Source organism: Leucopleurus acutus (assembly GCF_964270905.1).
Source record: "Leucopleurus acutus genome assembly, chromosome: 10".
Taxonomy (NCBI): Eukaryota; Metazoa; Chordata; class Mammalia; order Artiodactyla; family Delphinidae; genus Leucopleurus; species Leucopleurus acutus.
The window spans coordinates 104,844,579-104,863,553 of record NC_139153.1 but is presented as its reverse complement, the minus strand read 5'-3'; positions in this window follow the sequence as shown (position 1 = coordinate 104,863,553).

The following is an 18,975-nucleotide window of genomic DNA, read 5'->3' as shown; positions in this document are numbered from 1 at the left end:
CAAAGTGCCGGTCAGTTCTGAAAACTACTTGTTTCTAAGCAAAAATATTTTGTTTCTATTTTAGCATATGAACTTGATTTATTAGAGTAAAACACAGCAAAACTGTCTAAGAAGAGGCAGTCGGAATGTTTACACTCACAAAATTGAGGTCAATTACTTGCCAAAGAAAGTATCTTTGGCATCTTTTAGAAATTGTCAGGTGCAAGTTTGCCTGTTCCTCCGTCCCTTTTTGGTTTGAAAACCAAAATCAGTTTTAATGTAAGTAATCTGATATTAATGGTCTTTACAAACTAATGAGATCTTAGTGTAAGCACAGACCCTTTATTCTACAGTTTAAACAGGTGACGATGACTGCGTCCTGTGTGTTTACTTTATGCCATGTGGACAGTCACCACGATGGGTGTGGAGGCAACCCTCCCCCCGAGTATGCAGTTACCCCACTTACGTATCCCCTCGGCTCCTACCTGCAGCTGCTGTGCCTTGTGTCTGCACATCCTCCCTGCTTCCTGGGCCAGGTTCCCCCCTTATTCCCATGACTGTGCTGCCCACTCCTATCAGGGCCCCTACCAGGCGACACTGGGATGATCTCTCAGGAAACGTCTATCCCACTGCACCATGGACATCTTGAGGCCGGGATGTTAGTCAGTCGTCCATGTAAATCGGGGGTCCTCAGAAGCCCCCTGAAGGCTTGTGGATGAAGCACTGGGCAGGGGTTCTTTAGCCAGGTCCCCCTCGTGTGGGAGGGCTGAGCCTCTGTGCGTTGATGAGCCGTGAGCTGACGGTCCGCTCTAGATCCGCCCCCTTAAGCGCACCTGGCGCCCATGCGCTGAGGCCGCTGGGAGGGAGGCCGAGAACGGACCGGCAGTGGCACCTAGTGTGTGAGCACGGCTGTCCTCGTGTGGGGACTGGACACGGTGGGTGCTGGCTGGTGCCGGCGGGGTGGGGGGAGCAGCAAGAATGCGCTGGGTCGGCCTCTATTCGCGTCAAACCGGGAGGATCTAGAGGGTCCTTTCTCTATCCCCACCCGCGGGTCCCCAGGAGCCCGCGGGGGGTCTGTCTGAGGGTCAGGAACTGGGGGAAGGACGCCTTTCTCTCTCCTTCAGCTTAAGTGACCGATTATGGGAAGCCCAGCCGTGCCTGGGGCTGCTTTTGAGCGGAGACACGTGCCCTTTCTCGGGGTCCCTCTGGCAGCTCCCTTAATTGCCCCAAGTCTCAGATTCATGATAGAAACTGTTTCCGCAGCAGCTGTTCCGAGGGTCTCGCACACTGTTTTAAGGGTTAAGGCTGGTTGAGACGGAGGCTGGTGTGACTGATACTTTTACTTATGTTAGCATTTAATTGAAATACTTAGTTTATTGGCACTAGTTAATCCAAGTTATTTTTTTCCTAGTTAAAGAACATGCCAAAAGCTGTAATTTGATCATTTCTATACGAACCAGAATGGATTTGGCTTCAGGACGGGAGGAGGACGGGAGGAGGGACACAGATTTTACCCCCTTTCAAAGCTGGCCTGACAGCTTTGCTACCAACGTTCACAGAAACAAGAAGAAAGAAATTTCATCGGGAAAAGAAAGCTGTGAAAAGCCCGAGATGTTTTCATAGAAAGCTGCCTGGGGCAGCGGCTCATCGTGCTCCGCAGCTCCCCGCACGGACGGGACCCTCTGCAGTCGCCTGACGTTCTCCCTGCTGCAGGCGCCGCACTTGACGGGGTTGCCGCGGAGGCGTGGAAGCCCAGATGTAGCCAGGTCAGCAGGGAGGGCGTGGCAGAGCCCCTCCTCCTGTGTCCCCGCCGTGAGTCCTCCGAGGCTGGCGGGGCCTGGTGACATGCCTTTGCCCCCAGCATGTGCCAGATGGGGTGAGTGTTTGATGCCTCCCCCAGTGTGGCCCCCGAAACGGCGACCAGAACCTGCCCCTGAGCCGCAGGCGTGGCCGGGTCCCTCTAACGGCGGCCCAGCACTCAGTGCTTACCGACCATGTGGCACACGCGCACCGACCAGGCAGGAAGTGGTCGGTGGTGGGAAAAAAAGACACAGTCCCTGCTGCCAAAATATTTACTGCCCAGTTGGACACACCATACATGCCTGCATTAAAATTCAGAGAATGACGAGAGTTAAACGACAAACCAAGAGTGTCAGACACAACGTCTCGCCAGGTGTTGCACAGTTGGCTCAGGTAAACGTCACAGACACAAGTAGTAAGACTTGAAAGGCAGGAGGTACAAGGTTCTCGGAACAAGTCAAGGCTTCGGTGCTAATTTGCGGGCATTTCAGGCTCATGGCGTCCACGCATCACCGCCATCATCACGGTCCCCGGCAGCGTCACCTCCCTGAACGTAATCATATCACCACCAGCAGCCACCCCCCTAACTGACGTCTCCCCAGATCCCCTCCACAGGCCTGTGCAGGGCAGGAGCAGGTTCAGCCGACGGCCGGACCCCCACACCCACGCGGGGGGACGGCACGTGGCAGGCACCCACGCGCTGGCGCGGGCTTCGGCTGCGTCGCCTTCAGAACAGACCTGAGTGTGTGAAGCGCTGCTGCCTGGGTTCAGCTCCTGGCTGATTCCCGCTCCGTCTCATGTGGTCCCTGCTCTTGGCAGTGGTAAACTGTAAAGGCCGTAAGATTTCCTTCTTCCCACTCCCGGGGACGTGGCTGAAAATGGTTATTAATGAAACAAATTGGTGAAGGGCTTGGACAGCACTTTATAAACACAGCATCACGATCCTTGGGGATCCTGGGACTTTATGATTTTTCTTACATGAGATACAGCAAAAGCTTTAATCAGAATGCCTTCTTACTCTAATGAAAGCCGCTCAAAGAGAGAAGCGCTCCGCTTTGCAATGACCATGGCTGCTGAGTGGCGGGGGGTGGCAGCGCTGCTGGGTGGTCCACACAACTGCTCCCCACACCGGCGTTCAGGGGCCTGGAGTCGGCGCTGGTTCCCAACGTGGCCCCTTTCTGCAGGAGGTTTGGGGGTGCGGGTGGACAGACGAGGGGGCCATGAGTGTCTGTGAAGAGCCAGCCCCTGCCCGGCTTAGCTCTGAGCCCATGACGGCCGGCAGCGTCCCTGGGGGGCTAGGAACATCTTGTCTGTTCCCATTTCACTCCTCATACAGACACTTTTGGGGTCAGGAGTCTGCAGCAAATGTTTCTGCGAGACCAGATTTTTGAATTTTATGCAAAGATGTTTGGAGGTGTTTATGCTGAATTGTCTGAATAAAGCACTTGGACGCCCAGCATGGCCCGAATCTGGTATTATTTTGCTCTAATGTAGGTCCTGGCAGAGAACGTGGTGATGTGATCTGGCCTCGGTCTCCCTTGTTTCCCCCCCTGCCCTAGGACTGTCAGCGTCCACGCCTCCCTCCCCTGCATCCTGAGCTCCAGGGCCTCACGGCTCAGGAAGGACGTGGCTTCTGCCTCTAGGTTTGCTCCGGCCTCTGCCCCGTCCGGTCTCTGCGGGGAGCTGCTCTCCAGGCTGGGCGTCCTCGGGCTCCCAGACCAGACAGGAGACTGGTGGGCGGGAAGGGGGGAGCTGACCTTTCTTCCCCCTGCCCCCTCCTGGGTCTCCCTCGAGGCTCCAGCTCCCCTCCCTTCACAGTGGGGTGGCACCCAGGCTGACCGGGCAGCCTCGGTCTGGGGGAGCTTGCGGTGGCCCCGGATTCTGGCTTCTGGCAAAGCACTTCCACCACCTGCTCCTTTGTCCTTTTCTGCCTCTGTCTCTCCAGCGTGGCTCTCGCAGGCCCGTCACCCCGAGCCAGTGCCCTGCTTTTCTGTGACATGAGCGTCGGGCAGCTCAGGGATGCCCCCGCCTTCCTTACCACGGTGTGTCCTGCGCGCAGCAACCTGACAGTCTGCTTGACAGCACCCCCCACGCCCGGGCCTCTGGGTGCTCCCGTCCTCACGGGGGTCTGGCTGCACCCTCACTGAGGACGTGGGAGCTGCACACACTGCACCTGTGGTCGTCACATGCCTGAGTCCCTGGGCCTACCCCTCTCCCCAAGCAGGATAAATGGTGGGTCCTGGGCCCTTTCGCCCTCCTCATCCCAGAGGAGAAAAGGGCAGAGAGGAGCATATGGCAGTTAGGGGACCCTCAAAATGTGCAGGAATGAGACTTTCCAGGCCCATCGTCCGCCAGCCTCGGCCCCTGTAGTGGATGCCCAGCCTCCGTCCGCCAGCTGCTGTTCAGAGCCGTGCGGGCAGCATTGCCAGAGGAGATCGGTGGGCGTCTGGGGACCGAGGGGACCCTGAGGAGAGCGATGAGGTGTTTCTTTTACTGAAGATACAGCTTGTCTCCCCCCATTCCCATTTTGATTTCTCTGTAATTGAATTCATTCTTTAATGCATGTACACAATGGAGAAGTTGTGGGGTTTTTTCCTAAAGAGCTGTCATTAAATCAGTGATGCCTCTTACGCTTGCTGTCCTTCAGAATCAGGGATATCTTACCTTGTGTCTCTCACACCCGACAGGTTGCCTCAGGAAGTCTTACCTGGTCCCATCGAGATGCCCGGGAGTGGTGGGCACGAAGGTCCCTTGCTATGTCAGGCTGCGAGGTCTGGCTGTTCGCGGGAAGCAAAGCCAGGCTCTCTGTCCTGTGGGCCCGCCTGGGCTCGGCAGGCAGGCAGGGGGGCATCTCGGCTGGCTCTGGATCCCGAGCCTCTGGGCACAGGGCTCGTGCGCAGGGCCTGGGCAGGCGGGGTCGAGCACGTCACCCACACGCACGGTTCTTCGTTCCGGGGGCCCCGCAGAGACAGCCGCTCACTTAGTTGTTACAAGTGGAGGCCAGACTTCAGACGGTGCAGTGAGGACCCTTTGTGTTCATGGGGAAGGCTGGCAGCTGCACTGGCCCCATATCAGAGGGATGGAGGGAGGACGGACTGGCCTCGGCAAAGCGGGGGTGACCGGGTTCTTTCCAGGCTCGGTCCCTGAAGGCTGCCGTGCCCTTTGGACGTTCAGCATATCTGAACCCAGTGATATATTGAGTACATATCGTATTTAACATGTGTATTAATAATAGTATGTATGTACAGATTTTTAAAGCGCATATGCGTGTATGCATGTACGTCTCAGCTCTACCTATGCTGGAAGGGCCTGAGAACAGTGACACTCTGGCAGCATGAACATCCGGTGTCCAGAGCTTGGCTTCCAAACGCGACCCTGCGCTTCAGGGCACCGGGGCTCTTCGGAGAACCGGCCGAATCCAGGTTTGGGCAGAGTAAGTACAAGTTGAGTCTGGAGCGTTTATGTTGTGCCAGAAAGTACGGAAGTGTTCAAAAAATGATTCTGACGTGTTAAACCATCGTAAGACCCGACCTGAAGGCACCCGCCGGCCCAATGGACGTTTGTGCATCAAAACACACAATGATAGTTTGTAACCGTTCAAGCATGAGTTCATACTGATACAAATGAACAAAAGGAGAGATGGGAAAAGGGAGAGCTACCAGTCTCGAAGCCTCCCCACAAAACACCCATTAATTACTCATCAGCTAGCAAGCATAAGGTACGTAGTCACTAACTTTCCAGTGGAGAAATCTGGCAGACGCCATCTCAGCCAGGGATAAAAGTAATGTCCCCCCAAGGTTGGGGGCCCCCAGACACGGAGAACAGCGCCACCTGAATGCACAAACAACAAGGAAACACCAGCCAAGCCCAAATCAGGGAACTTCTTCATCAAGTGAAGATCTGTACTTTTCAAACCTGTCAAGATCACGAAAGGCTGAGAGATGTTCATGGTTTGCAGGGACCAGTGTGCTCTGATTCCGCACGCAGCCCCGGGCCTGTGGGGGGCCCAGACCCTGGTCGGGCAGTGGTGGTACAATTGCGGAATCCGAGGGGGACCGGAGGTCTGATGGTCCCACTGGATCGGTGGGAACTCGACGTTGGTGGTTGCACAGTGGTTACGTAGAAAAATGTCATCATTCGTAGGAAATCCAGTCAAGTAATAAGCACTGGAGCGTCACTTGTGAGGCTCACTACCTTGCACGCACACGGAGGCCCCAGGCGGTGTGATGACGTGTGACCGTTAGGGAGGCTGCGTGCAGAGTGTACGGAAGTCCTCTGTCCCTTCACCTCCAGTCCCTGAACACCACCAGCAGCGATCCCGCAGCGCCCTGGCTGGGCCCAGGGCCTCCTGGTGCAGGAGTCTGACCACCGAGCGCCCAGGATGGGGGACCCCGGGGCGGGAGGCCGGGAGTTGGGCTGCCCCCCCGCCCAGGCAAAGCCAATCCGTAAAGAGGTGACTATTGTTGAGTTGCTGGTGTCCCTTTTGTGTCATCACCCAAAAGCAATATTAACCAATTTATGGTGTTACCTGTGCGTCTCTCTTATCACGTGCTTCAGGAGCAGCTCTGCTTCGTGCAGGGCACCTGTCCCTGTGAACGTGTGGTCTGTAAATGCTTTCCACGGACCTCCGAGTGGCTCTGGGCCCACAGCTGCCCAAGCCCCGGTGCCGGGACAGCTGTTTGGCTGACAGATTTGGAACCAGTGCCGGACATGTGCGGGGCAGTAAACAGGAATGAATTTTCCCTAACCTTTATGAGTCAAATATTTATTTCTGGAATATTAACAAAATCAAAAGAATTACTGGGTTCTTTTAATTTTGAGTCAGAACACACTGACGTGCAGCTTTTAAGAAATTTTATTTAATGGGTCATCTTAAATTGAAGCAGAAACAAATTCAGAAATACTGGGATTTCTTGGCCAGTGTATATAGCACTGAAGCAACATTTAAAAAAATCTTTAATGCTCTATAAAAGAGGCAATGAAATCCCTCTTTCCATAAACCGTCCATCAGATATTGATGACACCATTAAAACTCCCAAGTATACTGTGGACAGAAAGCTCTTGGTGTGTGTGTGGTGTGTGCACGTGTGTAAGCTCCCCTGCCCCCCCTTTCCCTCTCAGAAGCACATGCCCCCAGGTAGGAGGATGGAGGGGTCGCTGTTGTAGTGGAACAGCATGTGTTTTTAGTAACAGACAAAAGGAAACCCACTCTTTCTCTGGGGTGGGGATGAGACGAACTGCAAATCTTCCCAAACTTTGCCAAGAATTGTTTCTGCACGTGGATTGCAATTACAGAAAAGCAGCAGAACAACGAAACCCCAAATACCAGTCGTATTGTCTAGAAACTCTTGACGTCTTCCTCTGGGTTCTGTTGTGATCGTGCATCTTGGAGAACTTTGTGTACAGGTGATGACATACAAGATACCCAGCACCAGCTACATCATTTGCTGGCCCAGAGCAAAATGAAAATTCAGGTCCTCGTGCAAAAGGACTAAGGATTTCAGAACAGGGACATGAGCTTTAAAACCAGCCCGGGGCCACTGCTGCTGCCCAGGTCTCACGCCCGTGAGGTGGTGCTGAATGGTGAGCCTCCGAAGCAGAGAGTAAGTTAGAAAGCTGAGGTTTCCAGGGAAAATAACAGTCAGCGACCGAGTCCCTGCTGAGCATGAGTTTTAATTTGAGCCTGTTGCCAAGTTCAAGGAAAAATTATTGTCATTATTTTTAAACCAGTAGTTGGAAGTAAGACTTCACAGTTTGAATCAAAGGATTTCGTGGTAAGAAGTTTTCAGAACCTTAATAAGTTTCACAGCTTGTCAAATATAAACCTCTCTCCTCCTCTGTAAAATAGAATTACAGTATTTAAACATTTCAGAGCTGGTAGGGTCCTTAGAAGCTCTCCAAGTTAATGAAATCAGACCCGTGTAAATAAAGTGACCAGGGATTCGAATCTGCCGCTTTTGACCCAATACTTGACCCTTTCTTCTACATTAAATTCATTTCTGTATTTTTCTCTCATGAGGTGGGTACATGACTCCATAGGAAAAAGTAAATCAGCTGAACGGATTGACAGACTCGGTTACAGGGGCCTGGCTGGGGGTATAAAGCACAGCGGCCTGGAGGCATTGCGAGGCGGAGCCCCAGCTTCCCAGCGCCCGGCAGGCTGCACGTGGAAAAGGAGGAAGTATTGGCGAGCTGTGGACACAGAAAGCCTTACACACTTATGCACCCTGGTGTGAGTGTAAGTGCTCTTCCAGGATCCAGAGGCAGCTCTGCAACTCGGCAATTCTATTTCTAAATATTTATCTCATATAAAACCGTGTATATGAGCTCCAGTAAACATTTTAAAAAACAGTCATGGTAATATTCTTTGTAAAGATCCCAAACTGGAAACAACAATCCAAACCTGTATAGAAAATGGATACATATGCTTGGGATATTCACACCCTTTCTCAGAGTGAGGAAGAATGAGGCACAGCTACCTGAAGGATGTGGATGATGTGTGAAACATACGTGACATTGGTGGAAAAAGAATTAGGGAGAAAAGCAAACAGCTGATGTCTCAGGTATCAAGTTATACAAATTTGAGCAATGTTGCTTAAGGATACATACATGTAAACAACATCAAGGGAATGATAAAGGTAAAATCCACCAGCGTGGTTGCTTCAGGAAGAGGTTGAGATTCACGCGGTGGGGCTGGCACTCAGGACGTGGAGGGGAGCAGAGGGGTCTCTTTCTGAAGCTGCTGGTGGTGTGACTGTGCGTTATTTAGCTGCTGGTTTGATTACTCTTAGTGCCTTACTGTACCTCTGCTGGTCATATCTACCATCTGTGTATTTAAGTATCTCGTCTATCAATCCATCCATCCATCCATCCATATATTCCTTTCTCAGTGGTGCATATTTCATAAAAAAATGTGTAAAGAGTAAACACGGAGGACATAGACTCAGGACGGCATGAACATGCATGTCCCTTTCAGAGCATATTTAATAATTATGAACAAGAAATGTGAGTAAGAACACAATATTGATGTTCTTCTCATCTTTGCAGTTTATTCCTTATCTTACTTAACTATCAATTTGAACTTTGGTTTGGCTGTATTTAACTGAAAATTCCACAATAAGTAGCTTATATGAGAAAGATGTTTATGTTTCTCTCACCTAACAAGAAAGTAGGTCACTGGGGACTTGAGCTCATCCTAAATCCCTGTTCCACCATCCACAGGGTGTGAGCTTTTTCTTCAAGCTCACAAGATGGTTGCTGGTACTCACGCCATCACATCCATGTTCCTGTTTCAAAGAAAGAACAGGGCAAAGGGCACAGAGACAAGCTTGTCAAATCTGTTCACTTGTAAAGAGCTTCCCCAGAAGTTTCACCCAATGGCTTTTGCTTAGATCTGGTTGGCCACTATACGCTGCAAGAGAGGCTGGGAAATGCCCTTAATAAGATTGGTCTTGCTAGTAAGAAAAAAGAGGACGCATGATGGGTAGGCAATTAACAGCCCCTACCATGCAAATTCATTGTTTCTGAATAAGAAAGCTCAAATGCAGCTGTGATTCTGAAATTAAAAACATTCTTTAGGCTCTTATTGGCAGATACGGGGCTGGCATGGGCATAGCTGGTTCTGCTCACCAACGTGGTGGGGAAACCGCGCTTTTCGTTTTAAGCCCCTGAGATGTGTTTTATTTTAATTCCTTTGTTTGTTGTCAGAGTATTAATTTGACTACATTTAATTTGACTTACATATGAATATATTTGAATTATATGGACATATATTTGAACATATGTGCATTTTATCAGTTTGGCTGTATTTGTTGATTTACATGTGACTGATACATTAAACTCCTGTTTATCCAGAGTCAAAATGATCAGAAAGATCAAATACTCATCCAAGAAATGCTAGATTAGTATCATTTCTAGTTTTTCCCACTTGGTATATATCTTTTACTGCACTCCAGTTTTAAAATCTCATTCATTGATATACAGTCAGTACATAGTCTTAGTAAATGAGAATACTTATCCAACGTATAGAATACAGCGCCACGTTTAGCAGGGCGCTCATGTAACACTTCTAATATGAGAAAAACATATTCCTTTCAAGCCACTTAAGCTCTCTCTTTCAGATATATCTGAAAGAGTAAAGAAAATATTTGGAAAGCAAATTATTCTTCTCTTCTGTGAGTAAAAAAAGAAAAATGACTTTTTGTATCAGGAATTGAAAAAAGAGATTTCTTTAATCCCCTGGATTATTTTTCAAAGTTTGGCAAATGCAAAATTCCGTGAACACACTGAGAATTCGAGGGCCAGATAAACAAAGATCTAACGCGGACCCCCGCCGCTGAGAACAAATTCTTCCAGACGGGAGCCGGCCCACGCCCGTCACAGCGGCATCAGCCTATTGTAAGCTCTCCGCAGTGTAGACAAAACACCCCCCCAGTCCCTCAGATCTGCCCGTGAGTCACCGCCCTGTGCCTGTGACTTCCTTTGAGACAAAACACGAGGGGCCGCCTTTGAACAGACGCCCCGAGTGCAGTCGACGGGGAAGCCGAGCAGGTGGGACAGGAGCCCCTGCAGGGCCACGTGGAGCCCAACCCCGCGGGCCGGCGCCACGCAGGGGCCCGCAGCCCACGTCACAGCTGAGCACGTGGCCCCTCTGGGGCCCCCACCTTTCTTCTTCCCTCTTTCTACACATCTCTCCAGCTCTGCTGGCTGCACAGATTTCCGCAAAACTCTGAAAGCTGAGGATCGGGGTGCAGTTTGCTGACACCTTAAATGTCTCTTAAACACACAAATTACAACAACAAAATCAAATTTAAAAACACACACGTCTATCGGGCAGCCGAAGTAGTTCTCTGAGTGCCGCAGTGATACTTAATGAACGATGGGGACTTCTGTCTGCGCAACAGTCTGCTTTGCCCACTCTCTGGCCTCTGACAGGCAAGAGGGCCGAGGTTTGGACCAGTTCCCCTGCCCACTGGTCACTTCCGAGAACTTGGGCAGATCACACGGCCTCTCCAGGCCTCAGCCAATCGGAAGTGTTACCTGCCCTACTTGTTACCCCACCATGTGGGGGGGTCACTATTAAGTAAGAAAAAAGAAAAGCCTCTCATAACCCTTTAAACCAGCAGCCTAGGTGATAAGAACACTCCTTTTGTGGACATGGGGTAGGTCTGGAGGTGATGTGCGGAGGGGCCCCGTGGCCACTGCCCTTCACCTCCAGGGACCCGGAGTTCCCACACAGCGGCCAGGACCTCCCCAGGGCCTCCCCTCTGGCCTCGGAGGACCGCTTCCCTCTTTTGGCCAAAGTGGAGAGTCTTTGGGAACTAAGGCTTCCGAGTAAAAGTCATTCACCCCTGGCAGGCGCTGGGGCTGCAGTCCGCCAGAGGGAGACGTGCTCCTGGCACCTCTGTGGAGAATCCCAGCGGAGCTGCCCTGAGTCTCACATGGAGCCCAGACGCGCGAGGCTGCGCTGTGTTTGGGCGGCAGGATGGTGGAAATACGGGAGAGCGAGGTCTTGTGTTTAAAGATGTGGCCTCCAGGAGGACAGGGACGTATCCGTCTGTTCAGTCCTCAGCCCCTCGGGAAGAGACTGGCACGTGGTAAGTGGTGGGCACGCAATACATATTTGTTAATTCAAGAATAAACGACAAAAGTGTGTTTTGATGCACTAAAATAAAGGACTCACAGAACAAAAATGATGCTTCATGGCGAGAGAGCACAGCAGCTGCTGCCCTGAGCTCTGGAGTTTCAGGAGAGGAGAACCTGGGATCCCAGAGGCTCACTACCGGCTCCTCTCCAGCCCCATCCAGAACAAGACACGCTGTCACCTCCAGGCTGGGGGTCTACGCATCACCCGCGCTGTTCACTCCGCGCCCCACACCGCAGGCCTAGGACACTCTTCAGCGGGACCCCAGCTCACCAGGCAGCTTCTCTCCTCATGGGCACAGCCATCTGCATCCTTTCATGACCCACCCCAGCAGGTGATACTCACCTGGCCAGGGCACTAAGCAAGGATCTCCTCCTTAGTATCCATTCTCTGGAAAGTCAGCTCAATTCTGTCTCAGCTCTTAGAGGACCAGCATGCAGGACCTGGCGCTCTCGTTGCTGCCTGAGTTCATCCGAAAACCAGAAGCACATGGCCTGCCAGCAGAGGACAGCAGTGGTCCGAGATCCAGGTGCTGCCCGCCCCCTCCCTTTGGGCCCCACTGACGGCCTTCCCTGCTAGATTTAAAGACTTGCTTTGTCCCCCTCCCAGGGTTCTGATGTGAAGAGATGCTTGTTTACTAGAACGTGCTGGGAAATCCCAGAGGATATCAGTGTGGCCAAGCTGAAGCGGGGCTGTGTTTTCCATGCTTCCAGAATACTCTGGCATCACTGTTATTATCAGAGTCTCACTGAGAAAATAAGTGAAACGATTCACCGACAAGGCAGAACAGAAGCAAGTCCTGTGGTGTCTGTGGCTCCGTCACCCAACTGCACTCAGATCTGAGCTCCTTAGTGGAATCTGCTCCTTGTCAGGAACTGTTATTTCCATATCTTATTACAACATGCCTTTATGCAGGGATCCAACAAGGCTTTATGGCTCTTATACATTTTCTTTACTAAATAAATATTTTATTCAAAAAAAATTTATCGAACCCTTCCTACGTGCTGGGATCATGTAGGATGTGCTGGGAACACAGTTACGGCCGAGCCGCTGCTCCGCGGGGGAGGGGCTGCTGACCTGGCGGGTCACGTGCAGGTTGTGAAAGGGCCGGGCTGGGGGGAGGCTGGCGGCCGCGCAGGGGCCGGCTGGACAGGGGCTGAAGGGCCACAGGGGGAAGGTTCTCTGGGAGAAAGGGCTGAAGCCCCGGTCCTCACCCGGAAGGCGGCCCTCCTCCGACAGCTGACGCTCAGTGGGCTTGGGTCTCGGGGTGCGCCCGGCGCTTCCGTGCCTGACCTCAGCCCTTCTCTGCACATCTGGGAGGAGCGTGTTGGGCCAGCACCCGATACAGCTGCAGAGACCGAGGTTCGGAGGGCGAACCGAGCTGCCTGGGGTCCCGCACGCAGTCACCGGGTCGGGACGTGAGAGCAGCTGCTCTGGACCTTCGTCCTCTGCCTCTGGGTCCCATTCTGGACGCGGCCCCCCCCCCTCGCCCCCCACTAACACCTCGGCCCTTTTCCGGGCCCAGGCGTCCCTCCGCCTCCTGCTTTTCCCGGGTCAGACCCGGGAACTTCCCGCCGATTCAGGGATGCTGGTTGCCCATCCCCCCACTGCAGAGGTGGATGCGGCGCCCGGGTCAGCGGGCTCGGACCAGGGTGACCTTCTGCAGGCCTGTCCTCGGAGGGACTGCTTCGGCCTGACCACCACGACCCCGCTCGTCACCCTGATTCTAAGTTAAGGCGTTTCCGTGCCAAGCACAGGGCCTGGCGTGTCCACCAGGGATTCATTGTGAGTAAACCAACAAGTGACTGGAAGTGACAAATGCTGCCCTTTAAGGGCAAAACTTCTGGTCCTAAATGTCCCTCTGCCGGTCACTCTGTGGGCGGGGTCTGCAATGGCTGCTCTGCCGGACGGAGCTTCTGGGAAGGTTCTACCTCCTCCAAGGCTCCTGGGTCACCATCCTTTACACACCCAGCACGTGTTCACGTGTCTCGGGCAGCATTTTTACATCAGTTGTTCTTTATTTTTGTTCTTTACTCTTCATGCTATCTCCCTGGACAGGATTTTGATCAAATTCAACGAAACCAAGTTACAGGAAACGATCACTGTTCCAGGTCAGGCTCTTTCAATTGAAACCACTCCTCATGTTCACTTTTGAAATGAAAAAAAAAAGACAGAGTTCTACGTTTAGTTTAAAGGTATTCAGTGGCCTCTATGAAGACAGGTGAGTAGAAAGAGACCGACATTTGGACTCCTCTCCCCACCAGGACTCCTGGCCCACGAGCCCCAGGGGACATCTGCGTGTTTAACTCCCTTTTCCCAGAGTTCTTTCTGTCCGTGTGTCACATTGCTGTTTGCTGGGCTGTGCCCGTGGCTTCCTGGGCCCCGACCTTGGCGGAAACTCAACTCTGTGACACAGGAGGTTGGGGCCTGGCCCAGGCAGTCTGGTTCTGGCCTCCATAGCAACGCAGCGGTCCAGCCGGATAAGGTACTTCCCTCCAAGGACACCTCACAGCCAGGTGAGGAGTGCAGACTAGGCCACAGGAGACTTCTCTGGCCTGGTGTCCCAGCCGCGTCCTGCTGCCCTGCGTCCCCCATTTTGACCCGGGCTGGGCACCGCAGGCCAAGCCGCCACCTTCCTGGGTCAGCCTAAGAGCACGGGCATGATACTATCACAGGGTTCTCGAGTCATGAGTAATTTGTAAAGCAAAGACATTCTTAAAAGCTGTCATGAAGTTCCTGTCTTGCCAGCCTTTTCTGTGGTGTAGATAAAGGTGACGCTTCTATAGGAAACACATGTTAGGTTCCTGTCTATCAATGAGTAAAACTTTGCCGCTTCTCATGTCCTCCCTATTTGCCTCCAAATTACTCAGAAAGAAATTGTCTCCAAGGTATTATGGAGAAAGCACTAGACCACAATGAAAACCCTGTGTTCTTCGTCTGCCTCTAAGCTGCGTAAGTCTCGTGACCTGCTGTCAGTCACTGGTGCTCCTTGGCCCCAGGGCCTACACTGTTCAGAGCGGAGAGCGTGTTATTCCCAGGACTCACGCCTTTCACAAGGATTTACCGAGAGCATACAGTGTGCGCAGAATCCACCCTGCCAATCACTGCCAGCAGTCAACTCCGTCTTCTGCCCCTTCCAGCTCTTTTCATCGGCCAACACTTTTGTGACTGCCTGGTGTCAAGGGCTCTGGCAGCCACGGGGGTGTCAAGGTCACTGCCGCATGGTCCCCGTCAAGCATAGGAGACAGAAGACTCTCACTGTCTCACGACCCTCCAGATTCAGCAATAAGATTGTTCACGGGACTGCGGGGCACATGGGGGCACTGGCCATGCGTGGTCTGTGAGGGCACGATGCTTATGGTGACTCTTAAAGGTGGTGGAAACCCAAGTAAAGAGGGGGCAGAAGTGCATCTGGGCGGGAGGGGGCGTGTGTAAAGACGGCCTGAGAATCAGGAGCGTGGGGCGTGGGCCTGGGACGGGTCCCCGATGACCAGCATTAAAGGCGTAGGCTCACAAAAGAAGCAGCTGGCGGCACGGGCAGGAAAAACTAGAAAGACAGCCAGAATTCAGGTGTTGCAGAAGCCAAGGGAAGGGAACACTTCGTGAGGAGGTTCCTAATCTCTAAGGTGTTCACGCCTCAGGGGGCTCGGGAATCAGATGTTTTCCTTTAACTTTCCACAGAGATTAGAATGTGAAGATATGGGTTTGATTGTGGATTAAGGCAGAATATTTCGGAATACGGTAGGTGATGAAATAGTTTTATAAGAATCTTAGATAGGCCTGTGGGGAAAGTGAGGAGATGGACTCTGGAACGCGCGGCAGCGGCCGGACCCTGCCTCAGACCCGCCAACGTCACGCAGTGCAGGGCTGCCCACCGCCCCTGCCGGCTGCGCAGGGAGACCACGCGTGCGCCTGAGGCTACAAGTTACCAGTTAGGGAATTAGGCAGATTTAGAAGTGTCTTAGTCGTGACGCTTCTCACTGCCTCTTAGACCCGAAGCCTAAAGAATTAACTGCTGCCCATCTAATCAGATTCTTCACTCGTTGTTCACATCGGTCGGGCTGTGTTTTCCACGGTCTCTAGACAGTGTTGCTGGGAGATGCATTGTCGTGGCTCGGGCAGGTGTACGGGGATAGTCTGTGGCTCTGTGTGCACTAATTTTTATTGTATGCATATTATTGTAATGATATGGCTCAGGAATTATTAAATTGTGCACCTGGAAAGCGTAGAGTTTGCCAACCTTTCTTCTCTCTCCCTCCCTCCATCCCTCTCTGTCTCTCTCTGTCCCTGTCTCTCTCTCTGTGCCTGTGCCGCGAGACCCACCATGATGAGTCACCCAGGACAGCGCTGCTCGCCTGAGCCGGAAGGAGCCGCACGGCTCAGCCAGGCTCATCACAAAGGGAGAATAGGTACATGGAATGTTTATTTTTCCAGAAGAGACGTTAGAAGTGAGTGTGAAATCTCCCGTCTCCAGCACAGGAAAAGCTCTGGGAAAATCAGGATGTGTCCCTAAATGGACGAAGAGAGTCAGGTGGACCTGCTCCCCGGTGCTGAGGAAAGAGACGGCCCCCCAGATGCTGGGAGAGGAAGCGGGGCAGGGCAGCGGGTGGCTGGGATTTTAAGCATAATAGTAATAAAAGCAGAGAGCTTTGCGGGCTCAGGTACCCCTTTCCTAAAAGTGATCGTTTTGCTTAAGATCAGAAAACTTGAGCACTGCTTTTTACGTTTTTAGCTTTTTTTCTTCCATCTTTTACTTTTATTATGTTTCATTTACGAGATGCCAAACTAGTTCAGACTCAAGGACACACTTAGGTCGCGAGTGGCCTCAGGTCAGGGTGGGGGAGGGGTTTGAGGTGAGCCGCTGACTCCCTCTGCTTCTGCTGTGGCTTCTCTTAGGAGATCTCTCTTCTCTCTGAAGAGCGTTTTCTTACGTGGAATACAGTTTTTGCTCTATAATGGGTTTGCAAAACAAACAAACAAAAAAACCCTAAACATTCTATGTGTTGCAGGACTTCTTGCTGGGCGTTTGGGTGGCATTTATCATCCTGAAAGGGGTCATTTACGTAACAAGACCCAGAATCCAAAACGCTGTGCAGGCAGCAGTTGTACTTCTTCGGGGCTCCTTGGGGGAGGGGCTCCCAGGGCCATGCTCTTCTGCTATGTTTTACGCTAATGACACCGTGGAACCTGCTGAGAAGTGGCAGCGGGTCTGTGCTCTGCCAAAGCCCCGTCCCCAAACCGCCATGGCTCAGCACTGCGTCTCCTGTATTTCAGGGGTGACCATGTGGGGTTTTTTTGCAAGAACAAAGACAGAACTAACCAGTGAATAGAAATAATCCTGAGGCGTTTTCTAAATAAAAGGATGCTAGAATAACTTGATAATGGAACCAAAAAGGATGAAAATACTGAAGATATAAACTCATTTGTGGATAAGAGTAATTCAGTGAACACAGAGCAACCTCTCTCAACATTTTCTGTAACACATTTTTGTAACTTAATGGACAGAGAAACATTATGTGGTTATAGAATTACTTTCAGGACCTCTGGCTGGACTTTTTAAAATGCATGATTATGAAGCAAGATTTCACTATGATGAAGCTATTTAAATGTGATCAGTTGCTTTAAGGGCATAAATCCCAATGGAAAATTTCCAGGTATTTAGTAATTGTTTCCAGTTCTAATTTCCCTCATAAGAAGGTCAAGGAGAAGCAGACATTTTAAGCTCTTTAGAGAGTCCATTAAGATATAATGAGTTGGAAAAAACAGCTAATAGAAGGGTATTTTCAAGATAGAATTGCAGAAATTCCAAATATTTGCAAGGCAATATTTATCCCAGCAATGTCCTATTACCCAGTGTGACGTTGTAGACATATGTGAGCCCCTGTTAATTTTTACCTCTCCTTCCTTCCCATAGAAACTGCTTGGAATCGGGATCAGGCTGGATTCGGAGCTGGACTCACTGGTCGAGCCCCTCGCGGACCCCGAGGCTGAGAAAGCACAGCGCGGCCGGTGCTCTGAGGCTCTCAGGAGCCCCACTCTGGCTGCAGGTCGGTGCGGCCCACCTCCTTCCCTTACGTGGGGTAGAGTTGCCCCCGCTCTCTTATTAATTAGTGCAAAGATAGTCACTGATGAGCGCAGCACAGAGCTGGCCCTGAGGAGGTTGTAAAGAATTAACACATTCTCGACTTTCAAGAAGTTTCCCCTTTTGTTGGTTGGAGGCAAGGCCAGGGCACGACCGACTTAAGAAGCTAAATAGGGGCTTCCCTGGTGGCGCAGTTGTTGAGAGTCCGCCTGCCAATGCGGGGGGACGGGGGTTCGTGCCCCGGTCCGGGAAGATCCCACGTGCCGCGGAGCGGCTGGGCCCGTGAGCCATGGCCGCTGAGTCTGCGCCGGGGCATGAACCCGTGTCCCCTGCATCGGCAGGAGGACTCTCAACCACTGCACCACCAGGGAAGCCCTATTTTTGATTTTTGAAGGGACCTCCATACTGTTCTCCATAGTGGCTGTATCAATTTACATTCCCACCAAGAGTGCGAGAGGGTTCCCTTTTCTCTACACCCTCTCCTGCATTTATTGCTTGTGGATTTTTGTGATGATGGTCGTTCTGACCGGTGTGAGGTGATAACTCATTGTACTTTTGATTTGCATTTCTCTAATGATTAGTGATGTTGAGCATCCTTTCATGTGTTTGTTGGCACTCTGTATATCTTCTTTGGAGAAATGTCTGTTTAGGTCTTCTGCCCATTTTGGGATTGGGTGGTTTGTTGTGTTGATATTGAGCTGTATGAGCTGCTTGTATATTTTGGAGATTAATCCTTTCAGTTGCTTCATTTTGCAAATATTTTATCCCATTCTGAGGGTTGTCTTTTCATCTTTTTAATGGTTTCTTTTGCTGTGCAAAAGCTTTTAAGTTTCATTAGGTCCCATTTGTTTATTTTTGTTTTTATTTCCATTTCTCTAGGAGGTGGGTCAAAAAGGATCTTGCTGTGATTTATGTCATAGAGTGTTCTGCCTAGGTTTTCCTCTAAGAGTTTTATAGTGTCTGGCCTAACATTTAGGTCTTCAATCTATTGGGGGTTTATTTTTGTGTATGGTGTTAGGGAATGTTCTAATTTCATACTTTTACATGTAGCTGTCCCGTTTTCTCAGCACCACTTTTTGAAGAGGTTGTCTTTTCTCCATCGTATATTCTTGCCTCCTTTATCAAAGATAAGGTGACCATACGTGCATGGGTTTATATCTGGGCTTTCTATCCTGTACCATTGATCTATATTTCTGTTTTTGTGCCAGTACCATACTGTCTTGATTACTGTAGCTTTGTAGTATAGTCTGAAGTCAGGGAGCCTGATTCCTCCAGCTCCGTTTTTCTTTCTCAAGATTGCTTTTGCTATTTGGGGTCTTTTGTGTTTCCATACAAATTGTGAAATTTTTTGTTCTATTTCTGTGAAAAATGCCATTGGTAGCTTGATAGGGATTGCATTGAATCTGTAGATTGCTCTGGGTAGTATAATCATTTTCACAATGTTGATTCTTCCAATCCAAGAACATGGTAT